This window comes from Ostrinia nubilalis, chromosome 25 (genome assembly GCF_963855985.1).
Source record: "Ostrinia nubilalis chromosome 25, ilOstNubi1.1, whole genome shotgun sequence".
NCBI classification, from domain to species: domain Eukaryota; kingdom Metazoa; phylum Arthropoda; class Insecta; order Lepidoptera; family Crambidae; genus Ostrinia; species Ostrinia nubilalis.
The window spans coordinates 2,823,448-2,850,148 of NC_087112.1; the positions used below are offsets into that span (position 1 = coordinate 2,823,448).

Sequence of the window (26,701 nt, forward strand, 5' to 3'; positions counted from 1 at the left end):
AAAAATGCTTACTTAGCACCACCCTCAGTCCCTCGCAACTTTTACAGTTCTACCAACAAATAGAAACAAGAGTAAACACAATTCGTATCACCGTTCCAGTTTACTGCCAACATAATGAACTGCCAAACCCACAAAGGCGTGTGGGCCGTTTTATACCCCGCAGTTACGTTCCCGCCTCACTGTAAAATTGTTGACATTGATGCTTGTTACCTTTGGCAGGGTTAATAAGCAGGGTTGCCAATATAACTTTTATTTTGTTAATGATAATTCCTAGACTTTCGTGGCAAAATCATGGACGTTGAATCGAAATTACAATTTTTAAATTTGCTTCACAAAGTTGAAATATTTCATTTAAGAAATGTTTGGTCAGATTAGTAGTTCCAGTGTCTGCCATATTATTATGTTTGTCTCGAAGCGCCCTAAAGATAAGGAGACATATTATAAATTTTATCTTTGATGTTCATAAACTTGTGCCAAAATACTGGCAAAATTGAATAAATATTTTTGATTTGATTTGATTGACATGTTTGATTTCCTACAAATTCAAAACTTTACCTCTTTATAATACCTATAGATTGTGCCTTACGTCGCGAATTGCGATAGAACTCTACATCTCTGGACAAATAAATTTCGTTAGCAACAGGATTCTTAACTCTATCCTAAGTACGAATATTTTCTATTTTTATCTATCTATAACAGCCTTTATGGGGTTCACCTTAGAACATGGGGAATATTTTAGTAAACAAAATTTTGAAAAAAGTTTGTCTTCGCCAACCCTACCCGGCTGGTCCATCAAGCCCCTCGTAAACACATCTCGCGCGCATTGACAGGTTATGGCTCGCGAACGACCGAACATTTAGTGCCTTACAATTTAAACAAATCCGACCCTTAGCGCGAATTATGCGATGCAAAAACTGTTCCCACGAAGGGTTAAGTCTATAGCGATGTTTAACACCTACACGATAGTAAAGATTCGAGATGAATCACAGAATGTAATAGTAATGTACTTACATACAGGGTGTCCCAAAAAGAGAGTGCCAAACTGTAGGGAGATGATATTATAGAGTAATGATTACGAAAATCTTTATCTCAAATTTTTTTGAGTTGACAAAAATTAAATAGAGACGTCATTTGCTTGTATTGCCATACAAAACCTATCTTGGGAGTCTCGTTTTGACAGTATTAATTAACTTTTAAAAAAAATAAAACCGACTTCAAATGCGTGAACACAAAAAAAAACTAAAAATTAAAAATATTGCGTATAAAATAGTTCATCCCCAATTTTCCACCCTTGGGGGTGAAATATTTTCTTCAAATTCGCATGAAACCACCCTTTTGATAATACCTATTCAACAAAAAAATAATCGTTCAAATTGATTTATAATCGGCGGAGATATTGCGTATAAAAAAGTTCATCCCCAATTTTCCACCCTTGGGGGTTGTTTTTTCTATTATTAAATTTAAATGGGACCACCCTTGAGGTATTACCTATACGCCGAAAAAAGATTTGTTCAAATCGGTTCATAATTGACGGAGTTATCGCGTAACAAACATAGAAAAAAAAAAAAAAAAAAAAAAAAACATACGGGTCGAATTGAGAACCTCCTCCTTTTTTGAAGTCGGTTGAAAAGTACGTCAAATGATCGACGACATCCACGAGAAGAGTGACCCTACTACTCTGCCCTGTACTTTGTTGATCTGATGTATGAAACATTATTTTGTAATCAGACCAATAATTACTGAAATTACCTCTAATAAAATACTTTTACTTCTTTATAATACAAAATTAGTATTGATTAATTAATCTGAAATCACAATCTGATTATTTGTTTTAAAGTAATTTAAAAATGTATGTGACTGTGTGCAGCAAAATTAAATAAATGTTTACTTACTTACTAGTAATATTAAAAAAACTCCATCTATATTGATGTCATTCACGATTGATATAGTTTCTATCTCGCAGTTATTTTATCAATTAGTTATCTTTAATTAAGACGTGTGATTATATTAATTAACCGCATAGTTGAAAGATTGTTGTTTCTAACGTGCGGTATTTACAATCTTATGTGTAATTATTGAAGTTCTAATAGACATTAAATTAAGTTATACAAGTGACGAAGACAGTACGCAAGTAATATTTTGTGTGAAAGTCTGTCTGTAACATTAAGAGTAGGCGCACACCGTTGATTTTTAGTTGGCCGATAGTTGTGCCTGATTTTAAATTGTATGAAGAATCGGCCAAATCGAATCGGCGTAGTGTGTGCACTGTGCACTCCCATACATGCCCATACTGATCAACTGCCCGACTAAACTATCAGTCGACGAAAAATCAACGGTGTGCGCCTACTCTTACATTTAAAGTGCAGAACCAATTTTGATGAATTTTAGTAAAGACTGGCAGCCGCCCACGACTTCGTACGGGTGGATCAGGTTTTACCCGTTAGGGGTTGAATTTTGCAAAATCCTGTCTTAGTGAGCACCTAAAAACCTATACGTTCTAAAAGGAACCCCCATGCAAAATTTGCGCCTCCTAAGCACTGTAGTTTCTAGATTTCGTGATGAGTGCTAAGTCAGTCAATCAGTCAGTGACCTTTTGCTTTTATAGATATAGATAGACGAACAGAACAATTAAATATGTCCTATTTTCTAAGAGCAAGATTTTTTTTTCCTTTAGGTAATCCCTTTAAAACGCCATCTACCGAACGATCCTGGGACAAGTTAAAGTCTATCTAAGCGAGGTGCTTTCAGGGATAGGTTCTAAGTCCAATCTGAATACGCTGAAAGCTAAAGTTGTCTGGCAACATGGTTTTTGTAGTATCTAGTTCGTTTTTAAGCCAATAGAGTTAGTTATCACAAAAAAATATATTCCTAAAAATAGTCGTAAAAATGTTTAAGGATAAGTACCTATTTCTAAAACATTAACCCTATTTCTTTAGCCACCCATAAAAAGTAGAGTATAAAAAACACAATGAGCATTAAGATGGTCGCTTCATTTTTCCAAATTATAAAAAAAAAATTAAAAAAATATAATATTGTGTATTTCACAAAAACGTATTAAAATGAAGGGAATTTCAAATTAATTTAAAAAAGGATTTAAGACATATTGTAATGTTTATTTGAATTTTTTTATTGCAAAATTACTAATAATCCCGTTAACCCCTCTAGCTAAAGATATAATAATAATAATAATTGTGGTAGAAGTGGGTAAAATTATTATACAATACGCAGCTTTATCTTTGTAATTTCACAAATTGTCCCTGAAATACCAGGTGCGCAAATTATCTCAGAGTTCAATATTTATAAACAATCATTACAATTAATTGACAAATCTAAAGAATCTGATTAATTTCGTCGCGAAAGTTTGACCGGGACATATTTGACCTTCACTAGTTGGATTTTTATTGGCGGTCAAGCTGTAGATCCTGGCTACACAGGAGTTGCAGCGGTTGGAACGAGAAGTGGATAATAGTCCCGAAAGGTACATTTTACGTACATTCTCACCACTTAAGAGATTTTCCAAACGGAGACATCCTGTTTTTTGCAGGATCTCGTTTAGTTCACCAGCCTTAGTGTTCTTAAAACTAACATTCACACGAACATCCCGTTTGCAGTGTCCCACATCCATCACGGCCCCGGATAGTAGAAAATGGAAATTTCCAGAAATTCCAAAAAGTTGGTATGCAGTTTGGTGACATTTAGGGATCCAAATAGTATACGTGTCTTAACCGATTGAGTCCCAGACGGCATTAATTAATGTCATAACAATTGATTATCTATTGTGTCTAGATTCGCGGAGCTTGAAGGATTAATATTAACATTCACGCGAATATTCCGTTTGCAGTGTCCCGCAAAAACCATCCGTTCGAATTTTGAATTCCAATTTCGAAACACACGTGTGTTCACACGATCCAGCATTACTGGATTCCGTAAAACTGGACTGCCATGGGAAGGAATCCTTACCGTGTCTGTCTCACGAGATCACCTTTTAACAATTGGTTTTTCTATTATATTTTCGAATATATATTTAACAATATGATGCTGAGTAACATAAAAACTCATAAAACTCAATGACGAATATTTACTAAGCCGATGATATTGTTGATGTGATGATGATGAACCAAATGATCATTAAATGTTGACAGATCATCAAGCGTAACACTATCGCATCTATGCAAATGCAGTAGAAGCTATTTTGCAACGACACTGTTCATATTACACTTCACATGTCACAATAAGGCACACAAAATATGCCTTCTAAATATATCAATATCACCTCAACAGGTGGCATCCATATCTTGCCAAGAACTATGCTATAATATCCATTTCATAACCATAACAATAACATGCGTCCATAAAATCCAAGTAAACAATGTTTGTATCCGTACCTGAGCTACATCGTAGGAATAAATGTTTCCAAACTCGTCCCAACCCTCCACAGATCACATCTTCTCAGGAACGAGCAGATCCGTCGCACATTTTCCCAGAAACACCACGATTTCCCACCAAAACTAACCGTTTCACACGCACGAAACCACACACATAACCTCCAGTATCTAAACACACGATAATAACAACAAACTGCACGCAAACTCGTCTAAAACACGTGTATTTTCGTCTGAATCTATCAAAACGTAGCTCCAGAAACACAGGGTGGCAGGCAAATTAAGTCGATACGTAATTAAAAGTGGAACAACGCACACATACAAAGGATCGACATAAAAATGCGGGAGTGAAAAAAAAGTATAGGTTTAAAATTTGCCCGGTATAAATTTGTGTTTTTTTTCCCCAAACCTACTTATGTATGGCGACATGCGCAGTAAAGGGTTAAGAGCCTGCGACCCGGGCGAATTAAAAACACCCCAGCAACGCTTTAAAAGGACAACGCGAGAAAACTTTTGTGTTCGGTCGGATAGTAATTTTCTCGTAGTACCGAAGTTTTCCGCTAGCAGGGCAGCGCTGTGGTAGATTTTTTGCAATTCTTGAGTCGCTCGATATATTTTAGATTGATTAACTTTTTTATTTCTTTGAATTTTTCTATTGTAAAATTGTGTCGTATAAAATACTATTACTAACTGTTAGATACTACTAAAGAGAGAGTAGGAATTTGGGAGTTTGCATATTTTATAGGTAATCTACATCTTCCATATTGACAGAAACTTAGTACCTACCTATTTTGTTCATGTCTATAATGATAGATCCAGGCGAAGCCGAGGGTCGAGCTAGTTACCCAGTTAACCAAACTTAGAAAATGATTTCATTTATTTTAACCATTTTTTAAAAGCTCTCTCAATGATAGAAATAAAATACCGATTGATAGAGATGAACTGTCGAATGGTAACATAATCGGACCCTCCATAGTATCCTAACCTATTCAGGATTCGTCTTCGCTTCATTCGCAGATATGTTTTTATTTAAAGTGTTTAAATGTTCATTAATACACAGTATTTTCGTTGGATGTGAAGCTAAGAATCTGATAGAGAATCATCTACAGGCGATTGTGAATCAAATAGAAGTAGGTACCTAAAAAGAAAAGAAATCAAAAATTAATATCAGTCAATGAAATAATCTGAGGGTTTGTGAGACAACGCAGTGTTTGGTTGGTAAATAGTGTTTTAATATGAAATTCAGTGATTTGAAATTTGTTAGTGCCTTATCTGGTTACCCACTGATAATGTTACCTACTGTATAAACACTCTTTAATAAGCTCAAATGGCTTAGATTGAAGAGAGAGATCAAGAGAGAATCAAATCAAGTCACAAGAGAAGATAATTCAAAGTAAGAAACAAAGGTAAAATCCATTTTTTTCTACCTGTGAAAGTTCCAGAGACCAAGATAATAAAAGCCTCCATAAGCTTAAAAAAGTTGCATAAAATAAGCCTCTTCCTTCAGTTAACTTTATTGAATTCATGAAAATTCATTACTAAAAATCGTTATTTCTCAATAAAATCATTGCTCTCAATTTTATTGAAAACCACAACTTCGTTTCATCCACAAAGAGTATTCAAAATCCATAAAAAACCTGAGTACGTTTCATTCATTAACTGTATAGCGCCATCTAGTACTAGTGAATGGAAGCAGTTTTTTCCTCAACTTTTTCAGCCGTCTGCATCAAAGAACGAAAAAAACGCGCAGAGGGCGCGACGTGACTGGCCGCTTTTTTCCCTCCATGGTACAGATTAAAAAGTTATGCTTTATCTGTGATAGAAACGTTTACGCGGGAAACGCTTTGAGAATACAAGATGGCGAAAAAAGGCGGGAATCAAACTGAATGAAATGTAATTGGATTTTTTGTATTAATGGTAACTACAGTTGGGACTTTTCGGTACTAATAAAGACGTGAAGTAATTAAGTGGGTGGCTAACTGGTTATTGCCGTATTTTTTGTTAAATAGGCAACAAGATTTTGTAAGTTTTTCAGTAACTAAGATACTCAGTTTAAGTAACTTGATAATATAAAAATATAGTGTGTAGCGAAACAAGGTAAATAAGGTAATTAGTATAATATCATGATAAAAATAGAGGTAAGTATTATTTTTATAATAAGTGTAGGCTTTATAACACTATGGAGTAGTCGTTTCTTACGCACTCGATGTAATTATGATAATCTATAAAAAAAGAAAAAATAATTGACTTCGAAACCCAAAAACTGATAGGTTAGGTATGTGAAAGAATTGGTGAGTAAAAACAACTGTTGTAAATAGTGCTAAAAATACATAAAACGTAAGAAATAATACATTTTCGTCTCCTTTAAATACATCAATGTTCATGAACTACATCAACAACAGATTTTTTTATTACTTCCACCTGTTCATATTTTTGTAATTAAAAACATCATAAATACTTTCTCATGATACTTTTAATAAATAAATTATTACCCATACAAATTTATTCATGACAATTAGATAAAACTATGTAATCGCAATCAACGTAATAATTAATTTATTTTTTCAATGCACGAACGTACAAGGAGTTGCGAACTGCTTAACATTAATTATGCTAAGTGTTACGGATCACTGGGCTAGTATGCAATGGCCTTTAGACTATTGTTAAATTATTAATAAGAATACCATATTTGTAGGATACGATATTAAAACGACTGTTGCATCTAGGAAAAGGGGAATAGTCGGTTGGAGGGGACTTCTAATCATTAGGGTAATTTCAATTTTTTTTAACATCTACGAAGAAGCTCTTGGCCTGTATCTCACCTGATGGTAAGTGACGATCAGGCCGAAGGTGGAAGCGAGCTTCACCCGGAATCCTCAACCACGGAGCAATTGGCTATCTTTCCTCTAACTGCCGGAACACAATAATGCTGTTAACATTGTTGTTATGACGACAGACTTAGGTAAGATGGTGGTAGCTAGCCAGGCGGACTTAGAACAAGCCCTACCACCAACCAAATCGATCAGAAAAATCTGCTCCCACTGGGAATCGAACCCGGGACCTCTGCGTCTGAAGCAGGTGGTCTTACCACTAGACCACAGAGGCGGTTAGATGACTTGAGCCGGACGTTAGTCATCCGTTTGCAGAACTGCTCATGTCATGTCATGGAAAATTGTATGGCACTGTATTGGATTAGAAGCTAATTAAAAGCCTCAGTGCCTCACCTTAACTTTAACCGGTACTTTTATATGGAAATTGACAGACTTTTGACGTTTGTTTAAGTTAAATTAAGATGGTGTAACTGAAAAACTGCGGTCTGGCAAACTCACAACTGATGATCAAAGATTTCTTCTAATTTGAAAGAGCCTTAAGCATTCTAAGGCTGGTTTACACAATCTTACTTTAACTTTAACCAACGTCAAAAATCTGTCATACTCCATAACAAAAACCATCAGTTATTGTTATAGTTACTGTTCAAGTGAAATGGTGCAACTCAGCCTTAATTTCCCATTTTCTCTCATGTGAAAACTAAACCAAAGCTCACCCAAACGTCACTGTCAAAAGTTCACCGACCTGAGGGGCTGAAGATAGTGAATAATCGTTTTGCCGCTTTTTTGTCGCGTTTTTTGCGTCACGTTGACGTACCGTCATCTAGCCGATTTATAGCGAGGCTGTGTAAGACAGTCAGATGGGGACGATTTGTCGTGGCCTTAATAAAGGGAATTTCATACAGGGTGTAAGGGACAGGGCAAAAAGTTAAGCAGCGGAATGGGATTCGATATCATTGGTTTTTAACCGACTAAAAGAAAATAAGAGGTTCTGAATTAGGTTGTATGTTTGTTACGTGAAAACTCCGTTACTTAAAAATAAAAACCGATTCGTAAATCTTTCCCGAGTTGATCCCATTTTAATTGGGAAATTGCTAATTATTTTATTATGAAACGAAAAAAAGGATTTGTTTGTTTATTACCTTTTTTCACACTCCAATTATTGCAAATGGAATCTACAGTAATTTAATTAATTGTTTTTATCATTAGCAATTTTTAAATTTTAGTTTTTAAGTAATTTTAAGTTTATGTAAATATATTATAAAATTATTGTTCATTAAATAAAACTGACCTAATTAATTCTGAAATAAAAAATTGAAATAAACAAACACCACTTTCCACAATTCTCAATAACTCAAAAAATTTATAAGCCTCTACCATTTTCAAATAAACAGAACTTCTTAAACACACCGAGATTTTTTATTTTTTACTCATTATGTTTGTTACACCCTGTGTATGTGACGGAAAGGTACTCAGATTTCGATTTGAGGAAATTTGGAAGTGTGAGATATTACGACATGTGATTTAGTATGTGTGTAGTTGGGGCACTTGAGGATGAGTGAAGAAGATCAGTTTTATTTGCAATTTTGTGGCTAACCCTCATTTCCTCCAAGAAAATGACCTCGGTCTGTCTAGCTGGACTGCTACTGTTGATATTATACATACAGGGTAGAAACGATAAGTGATCTCAATCGATTATTTCTAAACTATAGAAGATATCTAACTAGAAAAACTGGTCCTGAAGGTGTTTCACGAGCTCTTTCAAATGGTACCAATAACAGGTTACAGAATAAACTGGCAGCACTGTCAGGATCAGTAACTAGTTTTTTGATATCTTGTATAGTTTAGAAATAATCGAGTGAGATTAATTATCATTTATTATGAAAAATTGATGAGGAATCCACAGATTGAAAACGGTAAGTAATCTCACTCGATTACTTCTAAATACAAAATATCAAAAAAAAATACTGATCCTGAAATTAATTGCTTCACGAGCTCTATCAAATTCTACAAAACGTATGTTACATTCTTACTTATGTCATTACAAGTTATGTAGTTGGTATCAAAGTGAAGAATAATAGAAAAATGTTATAATAAGTAATACGTATACATTTTCAAAATAAAACATAGAATTGTTACAATACCAAAACAAAACATACGAGACAATTAATTTGAAGACAACAGCATCAGCCGCAGGCCCGCATCATTAATATGTGTACTACTCCTGAGGTAAGAGGATTGAGGGCGAGGACTTTCTGTAAGCTAATGAACATTCGAGAACGGTAACAAAATAATAAGTAAAATTCGGTACCTATCTGTTTATGAGTGAGTGAAAATTGAATAGGCGTTCATACTGCCGCACAATTTATAAACGCAGTAAGTACCACTTACTGCATTTATGATTGTTTTGAATATTCTGAATCCTGACATCGCGATCTATAAGAATCAAAGACCCGTTTTTTTCTATCTATCTTAGAACGGAAGATACATATTATCATAAACGCAGTAAAGAGCATATTTTAGGTTTCTTCACATACTATGTTAGCAGTAAGAGCACATAATAACTTAATATTACGTGAATACTCGCGCTTACTTAATTTGCTACACAGTAATAGTGCAGTATGTGCCAATTACATCATTCTTATTGTGTTTCTACAATTATTAAGTTCACCTGGCACATAGTATATGTGCAGTAATTCCACTTAAACACACACTGATATTATGTTTCCATAGGAAAAACAGATGACTCGTACTTAATATTAATGCAGTAATTACAATTATACTGCGTACATACTAAGGATTGTCAGAGTGCTGCCTAGGTGTTAACATGTTATGAACGCAGTGACTGACTCTTACGTTATTGAAAGAAGTTGAAAACCTGTCACAAATCTAGCCGAAGACCCAAGAGCTAGATTGACCCGACACTATCCTACCGAAGATATCCCGGACGTGTCTGTACGAGATTAGAATGGCTCTCAAACAGCTGAAAAACAACAAGGCACCGGGCGATGATGGAATCACGGCTGAGCTTCTGAAAGCAGGCGGAACGCCGGTACTAAAGGCTCTTTAGAAGCTATTCGATTCTGTCATCCTTGAGGGAAAAACGCCTACGGCATGGCACGGAAGTGTGGTGATACTCTTCTTCAAAAAAGGCAACAAAACCTTGTTGAAGAATTTATTTTTTACCCATCTCACTTCTGATTCTGTTTTTGAGAGTCATCACGAATGGTTTCACGCGACATCTAGCCTCCCGAACAAACCGGTTTCCGATAAGGCTTTAGTACGATAGACCACATACTTATCTATGGCAGAAAACTGAGGAGAATAATCAGCAACTTTGTCTGGCATTTGTGGTCTATGAGAAAGACTTCTCTCTTCAAGCTACAGTCTCTCCAACGGTGCCAAATTGACTATAGATATAATCGTTGAAGGGCTTGTACGAAAACGCCACAATGTCAGTCCGTCTCCGGGATCAGGACTCCAGTTGCAGCGAGGGGTCAGACAGGGAGATGTCATATTTCTAAAACTGTTCACTACCACCCTGGAAGATGTTTTCAAGCTTCTGGACTGGAGCGGATTGGGAATAAATATCATCGGCGAGTAATATCGATTGCCTCAATAGAGCCTCTCAACAAATGGGTCTTTAATGGACAAGACAAAAATCATGTCAAATGCCGTGATGTACCCACTCCTCTGAAGATTGGAGACACTATAAGTTGTCTGATGGCCGCTGGGGCAGGAAAGTTCTTGAGTGGCGACCACGAGCTGGAAGACGCAGCGTGGGCAAGCCTCCCACTAGGTGGACCGATGATCTGGTGAAGGTCTCGGCAGGTGCCTGTATGCGAGCGGCACAGGACCGGTCTTTGTGGAAATCCTTGGGGGAGGCCGTTGTCCAGCAGTGGACGTCTTTCGGCTGAAACGAACGACCGAGTCTTTATTTTATTAGATTGGTATATTTAAGATCTAAAAGTGGGTGCCATATCTTAATTTTTGATTTAATAACAAGCGATCTCAGCAATTATTTTGTAATACTTGTTTCATTTACCCCCTTGGTCATTTGGGAAAGTTCAACATGAAAGCGTTATTGGCTTATGATAAGCGCAGTATAATTGTATTATTACTGCACATTTAAAGTTTTGATAAATTATTTTGATTCACACTCCCACTCATAAATGCAGTAAGTTGTAAAGATACGGCGCATATATTACGTTGTAAGAACTAAAATTTAAATCAATCATTTAACACATTACCGTAAGTAACGAAAACTACTGATAAACGCAGTAAGGAACAATCATACTGCATTCATGTGTAGTAAGTATCGAACGAAAACTTAGTTAATCCATAACATAAACAGTTTTTTAATAATTTTAAATACAAAATATTAATTAAAATACAAAAACCTCATATCAAAATAAACTTTGAGTTTAGCTCTATAAGCCCATATATTTTTTTTTACAAATATTTGCGTAACTAATTGTAGACACCCCAAAATAAAATTTCAACTTTGATCGCGATTTTCTCGAAACTGTTCACGTGTTACTTACTGCGTTTATAAATTGTGCGGCAGCATAGTTCAATGTAAGCAACCGTTGGCAAAAGCTAGTTTTATCGTAATTTTCTTGAAACTGACTGACTGATCTGTCAACATAGAGCTCAAAATCAATGAAGAGATTGCGCTGAAATGGGGGTTTAACAAAGCTTAACGCGAAGCCGCGGTTTAAAGCTAGTTTTAACCTGTACTCATTTTTCAGTCAACGTCCAGTCAGCCAAGACCTTTCATTGACAAGGGATCTTGTCCAGTTACAGTTCAGGGTATGTAGTGGTTTGCGTACTGGACTATGTATTTCAAAAATGTATTAAAGTATGTTTATCCGTTATCTGGTACCCATTATTACAAGCTTTGCTTATGTTGGAAAAGGTAAGAATGTGCAATTTATTTATTTTTAATGTACAGTCGCGGAATGAAAAGGTTCGTCACCTTAGTGTCGGTTTTTGCTTGCACTAGGTACTGTAAGAGTCAAACCTGCCAACATAACCGTGCAAGAAACATTGCTGCTAACATTTAAATAAATATGACGTTTGCTAACGAATAAGGTTTTGCTTGTTTATTTTTCTATCCCATCAGTGCAATGTTACAAAATGTAGTTTTTTTATTTAATAGATAATGGCAAGTTGAACCAACAAGAAGTTTTTAGTTTATCAATTGTTAGCGACGGAATATTATTGTATTATGTAACGGTAGTTTAAGAACAATTTTTATTTTCTATTGGAGGGTAACTCGGTGTCGTTGGTACGCGACGCGGCAGTTTTATTCGCACACAATTTCACGCGTCTCCCAGTCTGCTGCCAAACGCCCTCGGAGCGACACCGCGTTAGCCTACCGCGCACAAGAAACACGTGTTTGCCCAAAAGTGTACTAAACTTGCAAATACTCGCAATAAACTGTTTTGTGAACATTTAAAACGGCGTTATTTTTACATCGGAGCGAACCTGACCCCCCACAGCTGGTCATTCGGCCGGATCAGTCCGATGTATCATTCGCCACGTTGTACGAGTAAAATGGTTCTCACGCGTAGTGACCGTAAAAAACTGGTGTCCGCAAGTGTGCATACCGAGACAATGAACGATACTCATCTCAAAAGCAGTGTAAAATCCGAGCCCGTGAAAACGTCACAAGTGCCACCGCAGCATGCAACGTCGTGTCAGTGGCCACACCCGACACGTCAACCGACCGCAGAGGCAGGACCGTCGCACATATCAGTTCACAAACTGGACCTGTCTCCTGAGGAAGCACCACGAGACCTCACGTCACGAATATCGACGTCATCCTCAGCTAAAGCAAGGCGAAAACGGTTGGAACTTGAGGCAGCGAAGGAAAAGGCCAGGATACAGATGGAGTTGATCGATAAAAAGCTAGAAGCAGACCTAGCTGACCTGGAAGATGAATACAGTCCACCAAATGGAGACCGCGAGAGCATTCATACTCGCACCGACGTCGAGAAGTGGCTGGACCACAGCCAGCATGAGATGGAGAAGGAGCAGCGAGCCCCCCACAATGGTAAAACCCCGGGCGAGCTGAATCCACAAAATGGTGCCATCGAGATGCTGACGAGCGCACTGAAGCAGCTAGCCACTACTCCCATTCATGGACCCAACCCGCAACTACTGAGCCGTATGAGCATCCCAAAGGACTTACCTGAGTTCGCTGGAGACCCCCTGGAGTGGCTTCACTTTAAACAGTCCTACGAGGAGTCAACACAAATATGCGGCTTTACCGACAAGGAAAACGTCTGGAGGCTTCGAAAATGTCTTCGAGGACCTGCAAAAGAAGCTGTATCTGCATTATTGATTTGTGCAACGTCACCCGATCAGCTGATGTCTACATTGGAGCTCAGATTTGGTAACCCAGATTTTATATTAACTAAAATCACGCAAGATGTACAGAAGTTACCACCGTTGCCATTGGATTATCAAAGTGAAATAGTGCCTTTTGCTGTTAAAATCCAGAATTACGTAACAGCAGTACGTGCAGTGGGGCGTGACGAATACCTACGCGGTGTTCACCTAGCGAATATTATTTTGGCCAAGCTGCCCACTGTACTAGTTTCCAAATGGGCGGATTATTGTTACCCTAGATTGAAAGGAGAAATTGATAAGTCAAGAATTGACATGATTTCCGATTTCCTTCACGAGGAGGCACTAAAAATGTCAACCACGGCCAACGTTACTATATCAGCTCAACGTTACAATCAAAACAAATACAGGCAGCACGAAAGTAACGCTAGAAACTCACAAAGTATACTACTTCAACACTCCGACGCTAAGAGCGAGCATAGTGAAAAATGCAACTATTGTAAACAAGATGAACACCAGCTGACAAGTTGCAAATCATTCAAGAAAGCATTACGCAAAGATCGATGGCGCCACGTCAAGCGATACGGCTTATGTTTTAAATGCCTACTATCGCGGCACGGCAGAGATAACTGTACTGCGCCCGCTTGCGATCAAGACGACTGCGGCGGGGCGCATCATCGGCTGTTACACAACCCTCCGCAGCGGCACGGGGCCGAGGCGACCGCCGAGAGCAAGAAGACCTCATCGAGTACGTCAACTACCGAGACTGTGGCCCATATGAGTGTTACGGACAAAAAAGTGCTGTTGAAAGTAGTGCCGGTCGAAATTCACGGTCCTAACGGTAAAATAAGTGCGTGTGCGTTATTAGACGACGGGTCTACAATATCAGTGATAAGCTCGCAGCTGGCTGCGCGCGCAGGGCTGCGCGGCGCGTGGGGCGACGATGCGCTTGTGTGTGCGTCGACAGCGCTCACTCTGGACTTGTCTAGTAAGGGAAGTGATAACAGATTGTTTACAATTAATTTGCGAAGTGTTGATAACTTAGATTTGCCTGTTCAAGAGTTTTCACTAGCTAAATGTAAAGAGTATGATCATTTGAAAAATGTAACTATAAACTGTAATGATTTGTGTAAGCCAGAAATATTATTAGGTCAAGACAATTATCATTTGTTAATGCCTTTAGAGATTTATGTTGGTAAAAACAATGAGCCGTCAGCTACACGAACCCCCCTGGGCTGGTGCGTGCACGGAGTAATGCACTTGCCGTGCGCTGGTTCTTCTTCTCCCTACACCACCTTACTCATTTCAGCATCAGCGTCTGATGATGAACGCGCTCTTCGGGACCTCAGTGAAGTCAGTGATGAGGTGCGGCGCTCCTTTTCTATAGATGCTTTGGGAGTGACAGGTAAACCACGACAGAACAAAGACGAGGTGCGCGCGGTGGCCATGCTGGACGAGGGTGCGCAGCTCATTGACGGCAGGTGGCACGTCAACTTGCCGTGGAAGGACCCAAACTGTAAGTTACCTGACAGTTACCCTAATGCACTTTCCCGACTGCACAGCGTTGAGAGGAAAATGTCAGCTGACCAGGAGTACGCGAGTAGGTACAGGGAGCGTGTAAAACACTTGCTGGAAAATAATTTTGCCCAAGAAACGCAAAATACCGAACGGTCGCCAAGAACTTGGTATTTACCCCATTTTGGGGTAAATAATCCTAATAAAAAAAAGTTGCGACTCGTGTTCGATGCGGCCGCTAAAGTCTATGGTGAGTCATTGAATGATTTCCTACTCACAGGGCCTGACCTACTAAATTCTTTATTTGGCATAATGTTACGTTTTAGAATAAATAAAGTTGGAGTCACCGGGGATATTAAAGACATGTTCCTACGCATTAAAATAAAACCTGAAGACCAATCGGCTTTAAGGTTCTTATGGAGGGATGAATCTTCAGGTGAGATAAAGACGTATTCAATGACGTCACTGATATTTGGAGCAAACTGTTCGCCGTTCGTCGCGCAGTTTATTAAAAACAAAAATGCGCAGCTGCATGAGTCATCACAGCCCGCCGCCGCAGCCGCTATCTACACGCAGCACTACATGGACGACTATATAGATAGTCTACCGGATGAAACCACAGCCATAAGTATGGCACGGAATATAACGGATATTCACAAGAAGGGTGGTTTTGAGATCCGCAACTGGACTAGTAATAGCCTACAGGTGTTAGATAGCTTGCCAAAGAAGACTTTAGGTGACGCGGCCGTTAAGTTTAAATCTAACGAACAATACCAAGGCGAGCGAACGCTGGGAATGATTTGGTACCCGGCCCAAGATGAACTAGGTTTTGACGTTTCATTGAAACGTATTCCCGACGGCATTGTAAAAGGTAAACAAAGACCGACTAAACGTTTGATGCTTGCGGTAGTCATGTCTATTTTTGATATATTTGGTTTTCTTACTCCATTCACCATACAGGGCAAAATAATGCTTCAGGATACCTGGAGGCATAACATTGGCTGGGACGAAATAATCTCAGACGATGTTTATCAAAAATGGTGCAGCTGGATTGATCTATTAAAAGAAATACCAAGTATACGCATTCCACGTTATTACGTAAGGGCCGGTGCGAGCGAGACGGAGTCTGCGTTTACTACGAGTGAGAGGGAGACCGATAGTGCATCGCCTACGCCGCTGCTACGAGATTCTACGCGGCAGCGAGTCAGTGAACGCGTTACGGATAACGAGTGTGCTACGGGCCATGCTACGAACGGGTCTACGACTGGTAATAATTATAATAATTTGCAATTGCATGTTTTTAGCGATGCTTCATCGAAGGCGATGTGTGCCGTAGCCTACTGGAGATGGGAACACAATGGAAACATACACATCGCGCTTATAACCAGCCGGGGCCGCGTTGCTCCGTTAAAGCCGACTACGATACCTAAAATGGAGCTGCAGGCCGCCTTGTTAGCGGCTAGACTCGCAAAGACAATCGCTGAGGAGCACGGACGCATGAAAGTCAAGCAAAGGTATTTTTGGTGCGACTCGACCACAGTGCTACAGTGGATTAACAATGACACGCGGCAATATAAAACATTCGTAGCAAACCGGCTCGGCGAAATAGATGACTTAACGCGAGCTACTGAGTGGAGGTATGTGCCTACGAAGTTGAATATCGCTGACGTTGGTACTAGGGAAACTTATGACGTCACGGTGTTTAGAAATGAATGGTTCACGGGACCTTCATTTTTATACGGAGATGAGACTACTTGGCCGCGCCGTGATTTCACTGCTTTATGTGACAGTGACCTGGAGAGAATAAACTTAATTAAACAGGAAAGTAACAACTTACCTATACTCGACGTTAGTAGATTTTCATCATGGTTGAAACTGGTGAGAGTGACGGCTACCGTGTTGCGCTTTATTAATAAATGCAGGAAGGTTGCATCGTCGAGCCTGTTATCAGACATGGACCTAGCTGAGCGGTTTCTGATTAAACAAGCGCAGTTGGATAGTTTCGCCTCGGAAATATCTGCAATAAAGAAAGGAAAACGCATAGAAAATAACAGTCGACTACTTACCTTGTCACCGATGCTCGATGAACACGACGTGCTGCGTTGCGGAGGCCGTATTGACGCCGCCACCGGAGTCTCACCTGAAACTAAAAGGCCTGTAATTTTAGATGGAAAACACCACGTCGCTCGTCTGATAGTGAAACACTACCACGAGAAGGCTGCTCACGGCAACCAAGAGTCGGTAGTCAACCATCTGAAACAAAGATTTTGGATTATAAAATTGAGACCAACTGTTAAATATGTCTCATCGCGATGTATGGTATGCAGAATAAGGAAGGCTAAGCCCGAAATACCAAGGATGGGTAACTTGCCTGCTGCCCGCGTAGCTCACCACCAACGTCCATTCACTCATTGTGGGATTGATCTGTTTGGCCCAATGACCGTGACAGTTGGCCGTCGACATGAGAAAAGGTATGGTGTAATTTTCACATGTCTTACGGTGCGCGCTGTCCACTTAGAAATAGTCCATTCAGTCAGCACAGATTCGTTGATTATGGCACTCAGGCGCATGGCAGCGCGCCGCGGCTGGCCGCGACATCTGATGTCAGACAACGGGACTAACTTGCGAGGAGCTGACACAGAACTCAAACGATCAATCAAGGAACTGGACGAAGGAGTGCTCCGCACTGAAGCTGCAAACAACGCAACTGAATGGACATTCATACCACCTGCGAGTCCACACTGGGGTGGGGCATGGGAGCGACTTATACGAAGCATCAAAACTTCACTTAAAATCATCTTGAAGGAACGTGCACCTAGGGACGAGGTTTTGAGTACCCTTCTTACAGAAGTCGAGAACATCGTCAATAGTCGTCCTCTCTCTCATGTCTCTGTGGAACCTGGCAGCGACGAGACACTAACACCCAACCATTTCTTGCTTGGAACTTCTTCGAATCTTCCAACTCCCGGAAGGTTCAGCAGCGATGACCTGTACCTGCGCAAACAGTGGCGTAAGTCTCAACTACTTGCAGATATGTTCTGGAAACGCTGGATCAACGAAATTCTCCCAGACCTCGTACCGAGACGCAAGTGGAACCAGGAACAACAGTCATTGAAGGTAGGTGATTTGGTTCTAATTGTGGATCCAGGAGCGCCACGCAACGTGTGGCCCAAGGCAGTAGTTCAGCAGGTGTTCCCAGGGGCAGACGGTCGAGTAAGGGTGGTTGAACTAAGAACCAAGTCAGGTACGCTGAAGAGGTCTGCAGCGCGCGTCGCAAGGATCCCTTTAATTGATTAGTGCTGTGCCAGCACTGGGGTGGGGAGTGTTAGCGACGGAATATTATTGTATTATGTAACAGTAGTTTAAGAACAATTTTTATTTTCTATTGGAGGGTAACTCGGTGTCGTTGGTACGCGACGCGGCAGTTTTATTCGCACACAATTTCACGCGTCTCCCAGTCTGCTGCCAAACGCCCTCGGAGCGACACCGCGTTAGCCTACCGCGCACAAGAAACACGTGTTTGCCCAAAAGTGTACTAAACTTGCAAATACTCGCAATAAACTGTTTTGTGAACATTTAAAACGGCGTTATTTTTACATCGGAGCGAACCTGACCCCCCACATCAATCATAATAATCTTCTTGACAAGTTAAATCGTCGAACAACTTTGATCTGATTCATTTTGAACTTTACTGACGAACAATTAAAGATTATTTTCTCTAACTCGAGATTATTCTGTAACATAGTTTCAAAAGGTAATGTGCTCGCGATTCGTTGAAGGAATCAATTTGAAAACTGACGAACCTTTTCATTCCGTGACTGTACTTAGGTGGGTAAAATAAAATTACTTTATTCTTAGATTCTCTCAATTATCATTCCGATGCATTCATTCATTGCGATTTAAGCCCTCGACACTATTAGCTATTGTCGCCAAAATTCTCGCCGTAAAAATGACACTCTCTCGTTTACAGCTTACTTCGTCACAGACGTACTTTTCCGAAGTTCCACAATTAGTCATGTGGGGTTTGACGGTCCCGTTAAATTCCCGGCGTCCCCCGGCGTTCGGCGGCGCCGATGTAATTCCGGCGGGCACCGGCGTTTATCCTGCTGCATTTGCTGCTTACTGTCGTGTGTAATGCTGTAAGTAGCACTAGATAAAAGAGGGATACGTTTGCTGTAACTAACAGTGATATTAAAAGAGATGTTTTTATACGGTAGGTACACAAAAATATCGATATAAGTCTCCAAAATGTTATTCAGTCAGCTGACTAGGTCTATTCCACTTTGATCACCTAGATTTGATCACCCAGGTGATCAAAGTGGACTCCAGGAGACACATTGGTGTCCTTTGATCACCCATGGGTAAGATCACCTAGGTGATCTAAGTGGAATAGACTGCTGACTATGGCTGGTTATCTATAAATCTAACATCAGGGTTTGATCTCACCTGTTACAACCCCAACAATTGAAGAAAAAATCGACAATTTAATATTTACAAAAATATTTTTTTAAACCCAATGCAAGTAATTGCATGTAGATAACAAGTAAAAATAAAGAAATAAAACGATTAATCTATGAACTGTCGTTTTAATTACCTTTATCTGATTCTAGCATTAATAATCTCCATACATTTATAAACATTACTATACAATCTACACCTGCTACAAACACCTGTTTTATTTAATACTAGGTACTTACTATCATTATGTAGAATGATTATGCGGGTATATCTAAATATTTCTATAGATAGTCTGTAGTTATTGTTTTTGTGTTATTGTAATGATGCATTTTTGAATGAAGTAGGTACAGTCACGGAATGAAAAGGTTCGTCAGTTTTCAAATTGATTCCTTCAACGAATCGCGAGCACATATTACCTTTTGAAACTATGTTACGGAATAATCTCGAGTTAGAGAAAATAATCTTTAACTGTTCGTCAGTAAAGTTCAAAATTATTCAGATCAAAGTTGTTTGACGATTAATCTTGTCAAAAAGATTATTATGATTGATAAACTAAAACCTTCTTGTTGGCTCAACCTGCCATTATTATTTCTATTGAATAAAAAAAAACTATTGTCAATTTTATTATTGGTCAATGTCATCATTGCATTGCACTGATGGGATAGAAAAATAAACAAGCAAAACCTTATTCGTTAGCAAACGTCATAATATTTATTTAAATGTTAGCAGCACTGTTTCTTGCACTTTTATGTTGGCAGGTTTACCTAGTGCAAGCGAAAACCGACACTAAGGTGACGAACCTTTTCATTCCGCGACTGTACATACCTAATGCTAGTAAGTATAATTATGTCACGAGTGTTGTTCTTATTTAAATTGATCATTTTTAGCTCTATAATGTTTATAATTTATATTGGTTGGACGTCTTAAGCTATGGTCTAAAATAATGATGATAAAGGACGTAGCATTGGGCAGGTGGACTGACCCACTAGGTGAATCGACGATCTTGTGAAGGTCGCGGTAAGTAAGAGTCTGGATGCGGGCAGCGTAGGACCGGTCGTTATGGAAATCCTTGAAAGCCTTTGTCCAGCAGTGGACGTCATTAACTGAAACGAACGAACGAAGGAATTCATCAAAACAATCTCTCCCTAAAATAAGATATCACAATTCTTATTCCACACCTCAATCTATAGCGCTAAATGGCGCTACCACCAAAACAATGTCACATATACGCCTTCCCACCCCACAGTGGCGCCCCCTATAGTGATTAATGACGTCACGGGCATCCCGATCGTCCCACACATCCTAATTCCCGAGACAAAGCTTGCACTGACCCAAATTGACGGTGGCATTATAGGGACAATCAATATAATGGAATTTACCTCTAAGAATTTAACGCCTGTATTCACAAACGATGCTTGGTTAAGTGAAGCAACAAATCGAACGCATAGCGTTGAATAGAGCTCTGTGATTGGTTCGTGTGTCACCCTGTGCGTCCACGCGAACTGTGAGACCTCAGAGTAATGTTTGTATTTAATACGGGCGTAAGTCGCATCACTGGTGCATGCATCACGCATGGTTTTGCTATGAAAATACTATTATCTAACATAGGATGCATTATACACGTTTGTTCATAGTAGGTTGTCTTCAGTGACGTTAAATAGAAAGGATGAGAATTGAAGGCATGTGTTTTTGATTAAGACTAGCGCCTCAAGATAATATTAGGCCATGATGAAAATCTGCGTTCCTCGGATCTCGGAGATCTTCGTAAATACATTTTTAATTATTTTTTAGCACAATTTGTCGTTCGTCCTTAACTCCTTACCTATTGTGCATTGAAATTTGCGGATAAATAATTCTGATATAATACACAATACCATTTTTATCTGCTCACTTAAGCCCACAGCTGGACAAAGGCCTCCTATAAATACATAACACCGAAAAACTATGTCATGTCTGGGCTCGATAATGTTCCATTAATGAGAATTCTTAAGCCGTATTCTGTGCTTAAACTTAGTTAAACTTAGTGCGTTATTTTATGCAATTGAATTCCGTCCAATTCGCAGTGAACTTCACTTCGCATTTATTTTCGTCAGTGTTTTTTCGAACCGCGGGATGTCGCTGCCATACATCAACGTCAGGACGCGGGAGATTTTTATAATCTGTCTAACGATGCTGTCTAATAGAGGGGGGGGGATTAGTCTGTTTGGGCAAGTGTGGGTTTGCTTGGCTAAGAAAATTGTGTCAAATAAGCCCAGCCAGTAGACAAGGAGAAATAAGATATTGACATTTATTTTATAGAAGCCGAAATAGGTACCTACTCGTACTTAGGTATGTTTTGATGTTTATTGTTTGTTTCCGTTTATTTCCGTAAGAAATATACTTTTTGTAACAGATCTAAGACAGACATTATAGCTGTCTAAACCGCAACACCATTACGGCATAGTTGTTATAGAGTCGAACTTTCTCTTCTTACTTCGAAGTTCAGGATTGCATCCGAAAATGGAAAAAAACACTGATTGTTTTTTTAATTGTTATGATGGTTGGTGGTAGGGCCTGTTCTAAGTTCGCCTGTCTAGATACTACCGTCTTGCCTAAATCTGTCTCCATAACTATTATGTTAACAGCATTGTTTTGTGTTCTGGCAATTGGAGGTTAACGTAGCGAGTTTTCAACGTCATTTTCCGAAAACAGATATCTTTGGATAATCTTAGGATCATTCTGTGCTTTATAAAGATAATCCTTTATTCTTCTGATTGAGCCAGACCATAGCTTACAGCGACTCGGAAGTAAACAAATCCTTGGGATCAATTTAAATTGTGAAATACCTACTTTAAAAACCCAAACTATGTCTTCATTTAAACACTCGCTTATTTTTGATGTACCTTTGCAGGAATTTTACAACCATTATAATTAGCGTATTAACACATCAGCTACATGCGATGCCCGTCAATGGTCAAGTTGGCAGCCGACGTGTTAAATGCCTTGACGATCATGAAATTGATTTTCTATTGCATTAGTACACACGCACACTGAAGTTTTATTTATGATTTTCATCGTAACTTCACCACGAATTTATAGCGTAGGTAAAAGAAATTCAATTACAAATATTGACGCAGGCCGCTACCAATCGATCAACATGGAAAGCATTGGGGGAGGCCTATGGCTGATATGATGATGATGGTGATTAAATATTGACTACTAGCTGCATTGTCTGTCTACAACTTCGAAGGTAGGTAAGTACGTATGAAAATAGTTTGATTATTCCTATTTCCCGTTTTTGCAACATTTTTCTTTACTGCTCCGCCCCTATTGGCTGTAGGGCAATGTTATGATTGAGGAGGAATTGAGGCAATGGAAAATGACTCCGCATTTGTGACTATTACCTGCTCACGCTCTCTCTCCTCTCACTGTTGCAAAGCTGTTGTATAGCCAAGATGTAGATCCTATGATCTACTCCTACTTAAGATCCTATGATGAAGCTGCATTGAGCTTGACCGCCAATTAAAACCCAACTACTGAAGGCCCATGGAAAGGGTCGTAGTCATGGTTCGTTACCAACTGCATCTAAATTGAGTCCCTGTTCTCTAAACCTTGAAATTGGAATTATCCAACTGCATCCAAATCCTTCCCAGTTCAGATGAGTCCCTTACTCCTAAAACTCCGCATTTTTTGCTTCATCCTCTGGAGCATGAATGAGCACGCGTCGGGAGCTGAACCCATTCCTCGGTATGAATGGACTCCATTGTTACAACTACTAGTTTCCTTCTTGTAATTTATTTTAATCAAACTAAAAAAAGCACACAAGGTTTTAAAATAATAAATAAGGAAATCACTTGGCATCAATGTCGTAACCTTATGGTTATCAGGGACTACACAGGAATCACGGAATAGGCTCATCATCATAATTTATCATTTTAGCCATAGGACGTCCACTGCTGACCATAGGCGTCCCAGCGCCTTCCTGCTACTTGTATACGGTCGTCAGTCCACCTTGTGGATGAACGTCCTACGCCTACAGATTGGCTGAAAAACGGGTCGGATCTTTACGCTATGATCATGGTTTTAACTTAATATTTATTACCAACTGAATCCTCCGGCCTCTGTGTTCGTTCAGTCCAGATGACTTCTTATTCCCTAAACCTTGAGACTTTTTGCTTCATCCTCTGGACCATGAATGAGCACGCGTTGGGAGCCGAACCCATTCACTCGGAATGAATGGACTCCATTCAACCGACAGGTGGCTAAGTCAATAGCTAACTAGATGATTAAATTCTTCTTTTAATTAAGTTAAAATAAGTCGCTCAGCTTAAAGGTGACCATGGTGACCTGGGACTATTCCCACCTCTCTTTTCCACCGCTGTGATTCCTGTGTAGCTAGATTCTACAGTTTCATCATCATCATCATTTCAGCCATAGAGCGTCCACTGCTGACCACAGGCCTCCCTCAATGATTTCCGTAATAACCGGATGGTAGCAGCCTACATCCAGCGCCATGCTGCAACTTTTGTGAGGTCGTCGGTTCACCTTGTGGGTGCCGACGCAGACAGATTGGCTGCCAATAAAAATTGAAGGTCTATAGAAACCAGGGTCGGATCTGGACGCTATGATCATGGTTTTAACTTGATATTTGTTAGGTATCAACTGAATCCTCCTGCCTCTGTGTTCGTTCAGTTCAGATGACTCCTTATTCCCTAAACCTTGAGACTTTTTGCTCCATCCTCTGGACCATGAATGAGCACGCGTCGGGAGCCAAACCCATTCACTCGGAATGAATGGACTCCATTCAACCGACAGGTGGCTAAGTCAATAGCTAACTAGATGATTACTCACGTAGCCGAGACGTGATCGTTTTTGTTGTAAGAGGAAGTAAAATTGACTTTTGAGATGGGTGAAGGGTGAAGATGGTGATAGTGTGGGGTCCCGTAGACTTTTGTTTTAGTTGAAGCAGAGGCTCTTCGAAAAGGACTATTTTCATATAAAGCAAACTCTTTGAACACTTAATAACACAAGCACTTTTTAATCAGAACCTTTGTAAAAAGTGACATTTTAAAGGGGAAGCAGTCATAATGATCAAACTTGAATCTTAATCAAAATTGGATGAAAGTGGAAATTATTTTGGACGATTTCGGTTTTGAAAAGACCCTTTTAAAAAGATACTCTTCAGTTGGTAACTGACCTGAGGTGGAATTGTGTAAAGCAATCGTAATCATTTGACAGTTCATAACGTACGATAAAGTCAGTTAAACAAAGCGTTTGACAGAATAATCGTACGTTATGAACTGTCAAATGATTACGATTGCTTTACACAATTCCACCTCTGATTTGCAGTTGTTTAAAGATAGTAGAAGAGGGCATAATAATGAGTAAGTACGTTGCTGGTTTAGGGTATGAAAAAAATTACATTGAGGATGTAGGAAATGGAATAGGATTAGGAATTATGGATATCATTCGCTTATGAAATGGAGTAATGTACTTTTTGTAGAATGCATAAAATTGAAAAAATATTCCTGTCCCTGCTATGCTTGTAATAAACCAGGATGAAAACAATCCAGTGGTCAACTGATCAAACTAGGCAGTTGATAGTCTGATGTCGACACCGTTTTAAGATAATTTGAACACCAAAATCATGTCTTTTTGGGTCAGACAGGGTTTCTTTCAAACTGTATAATATTGAGACCTTATAATACGGTACCCTATAGTAATAGACTTTAGAAAAACGACCGCGGATGCTGCGCCCGCGCCGTGGAAGATCGCAAGCGTTCGTGCGTAACGCTTTTGGAGTAATATAAACAGGTAGCTTTGCTTTTTTCATGGGTTTTTGTGGGGTTCTGGCGATGGCACGGGTGTCGGTGTCATGGACCTGATCCGTCTCTGATTGAAACTTGCGACATAGACTGTAAGCCTGATAGGATTAGAGAGAAACACAAACTTCTTTCTATGATACTTGCGACTTAAATTATTGGAAGCCAATAAGGATTAGAGAGAATCATAACCATATTACGACTGTTATTTATACTTTAAATATTTGATGGACCATTATGAGAGGGAGTTTAGGGGATCTGGATCCCTTCTTTCTATGGTCGATGCAGTGGCAAACTCCTAAACCTCTTAGAAAACTTACTACTTAAAAAAACATAGAATAAAATGTCGGTAGGACGACCACTGCTGAACATCGGCCTCCTCCAATGGTTTCCATATCGTTCTATGGCTGATGATGAAATATTGGTCATTCTTCGTAAAAAGATTTAGATGCACCGATGACGCACAGAATTGGAGAAGCTCCAATGCAGTCTTATTAAAATTTAGTACATTATTCTAAATCTTACAATATGTTCTTCCCTTAGAACAGTGACAACTGGAACAAAACCACAATCCGATACTATCGCGATAGTGTCCAAAGTTTTAAATTTTAATGGTATTAAGGATATACAGACTGATTACCTGATTTCATGCCCTACTACCTTCATTTCATTTGATATTAATCACAATGATTGAGACAATACAATGGGAACATAAATTGCAGTAATTACTCAGAATCCGACGGGATGTCAAGTTAGTTACTGTTGAGACTTTGAAATGGATATCCTTACACTCTACACTTTATTGAAAACTAGCTGACCCGGCGAACTTCGTACCGCCTAAGAGAATTATTGTTGGCATGGCATTAAAAGAGTAGGCTACGTTACGAACTACCCACAGTTTAAAGAAATATTTCACTCCTTTTTGGGTAGTTGGGTAAATATCAAATTACATCAAAATCTGTCCAGCTATTCTTGAGTTATAAATGGTGTTACTAACACGACTTTGTTTTCTAGAGATTATAGAGATAAAAAGATCAACATCTCAGCCATAGGATGTCCACTGCTGAACATAGGCCTCCCCCAATGCTTTCCATGTTGCCCGGTTGGTAGCGGCCTGCGTCCAGCGCTTTCCCGCTACCTTTAGGATGTCGTCGGTCCACCTTGTGGGTGGACGTCCACGCTGCGTTTTCCTACACAATATTACATAAGGTATATTAAAGAAAGATGCTGAATCAAGCGGTTTGCTTCTATGTTGTAAGCTCATACAGAGCTGTGTGGTTCCAACAGAGTAGAATAGAAGCACCACTCTTTCGGTGGATGTCGTAATCGTAAGAGGTGGGTAAGGGACAAATATGCGAATATT

General features: G+C 39.3%; 1 long non-coding RNA gene across 1 annotated transcript in view; it reads right to left on the reverse strand.

The window, feature by feature from the left end:
* LOC135084287 (uncharacterized) overlaps positions 1-26,701 on the reverse strand; it is a 56,742-nt gene that overhangs the window by 18,719 nt on the left and 11,322 nt on the right. The gene's annotated exons all lie outside the window — the stretch shown is intronic.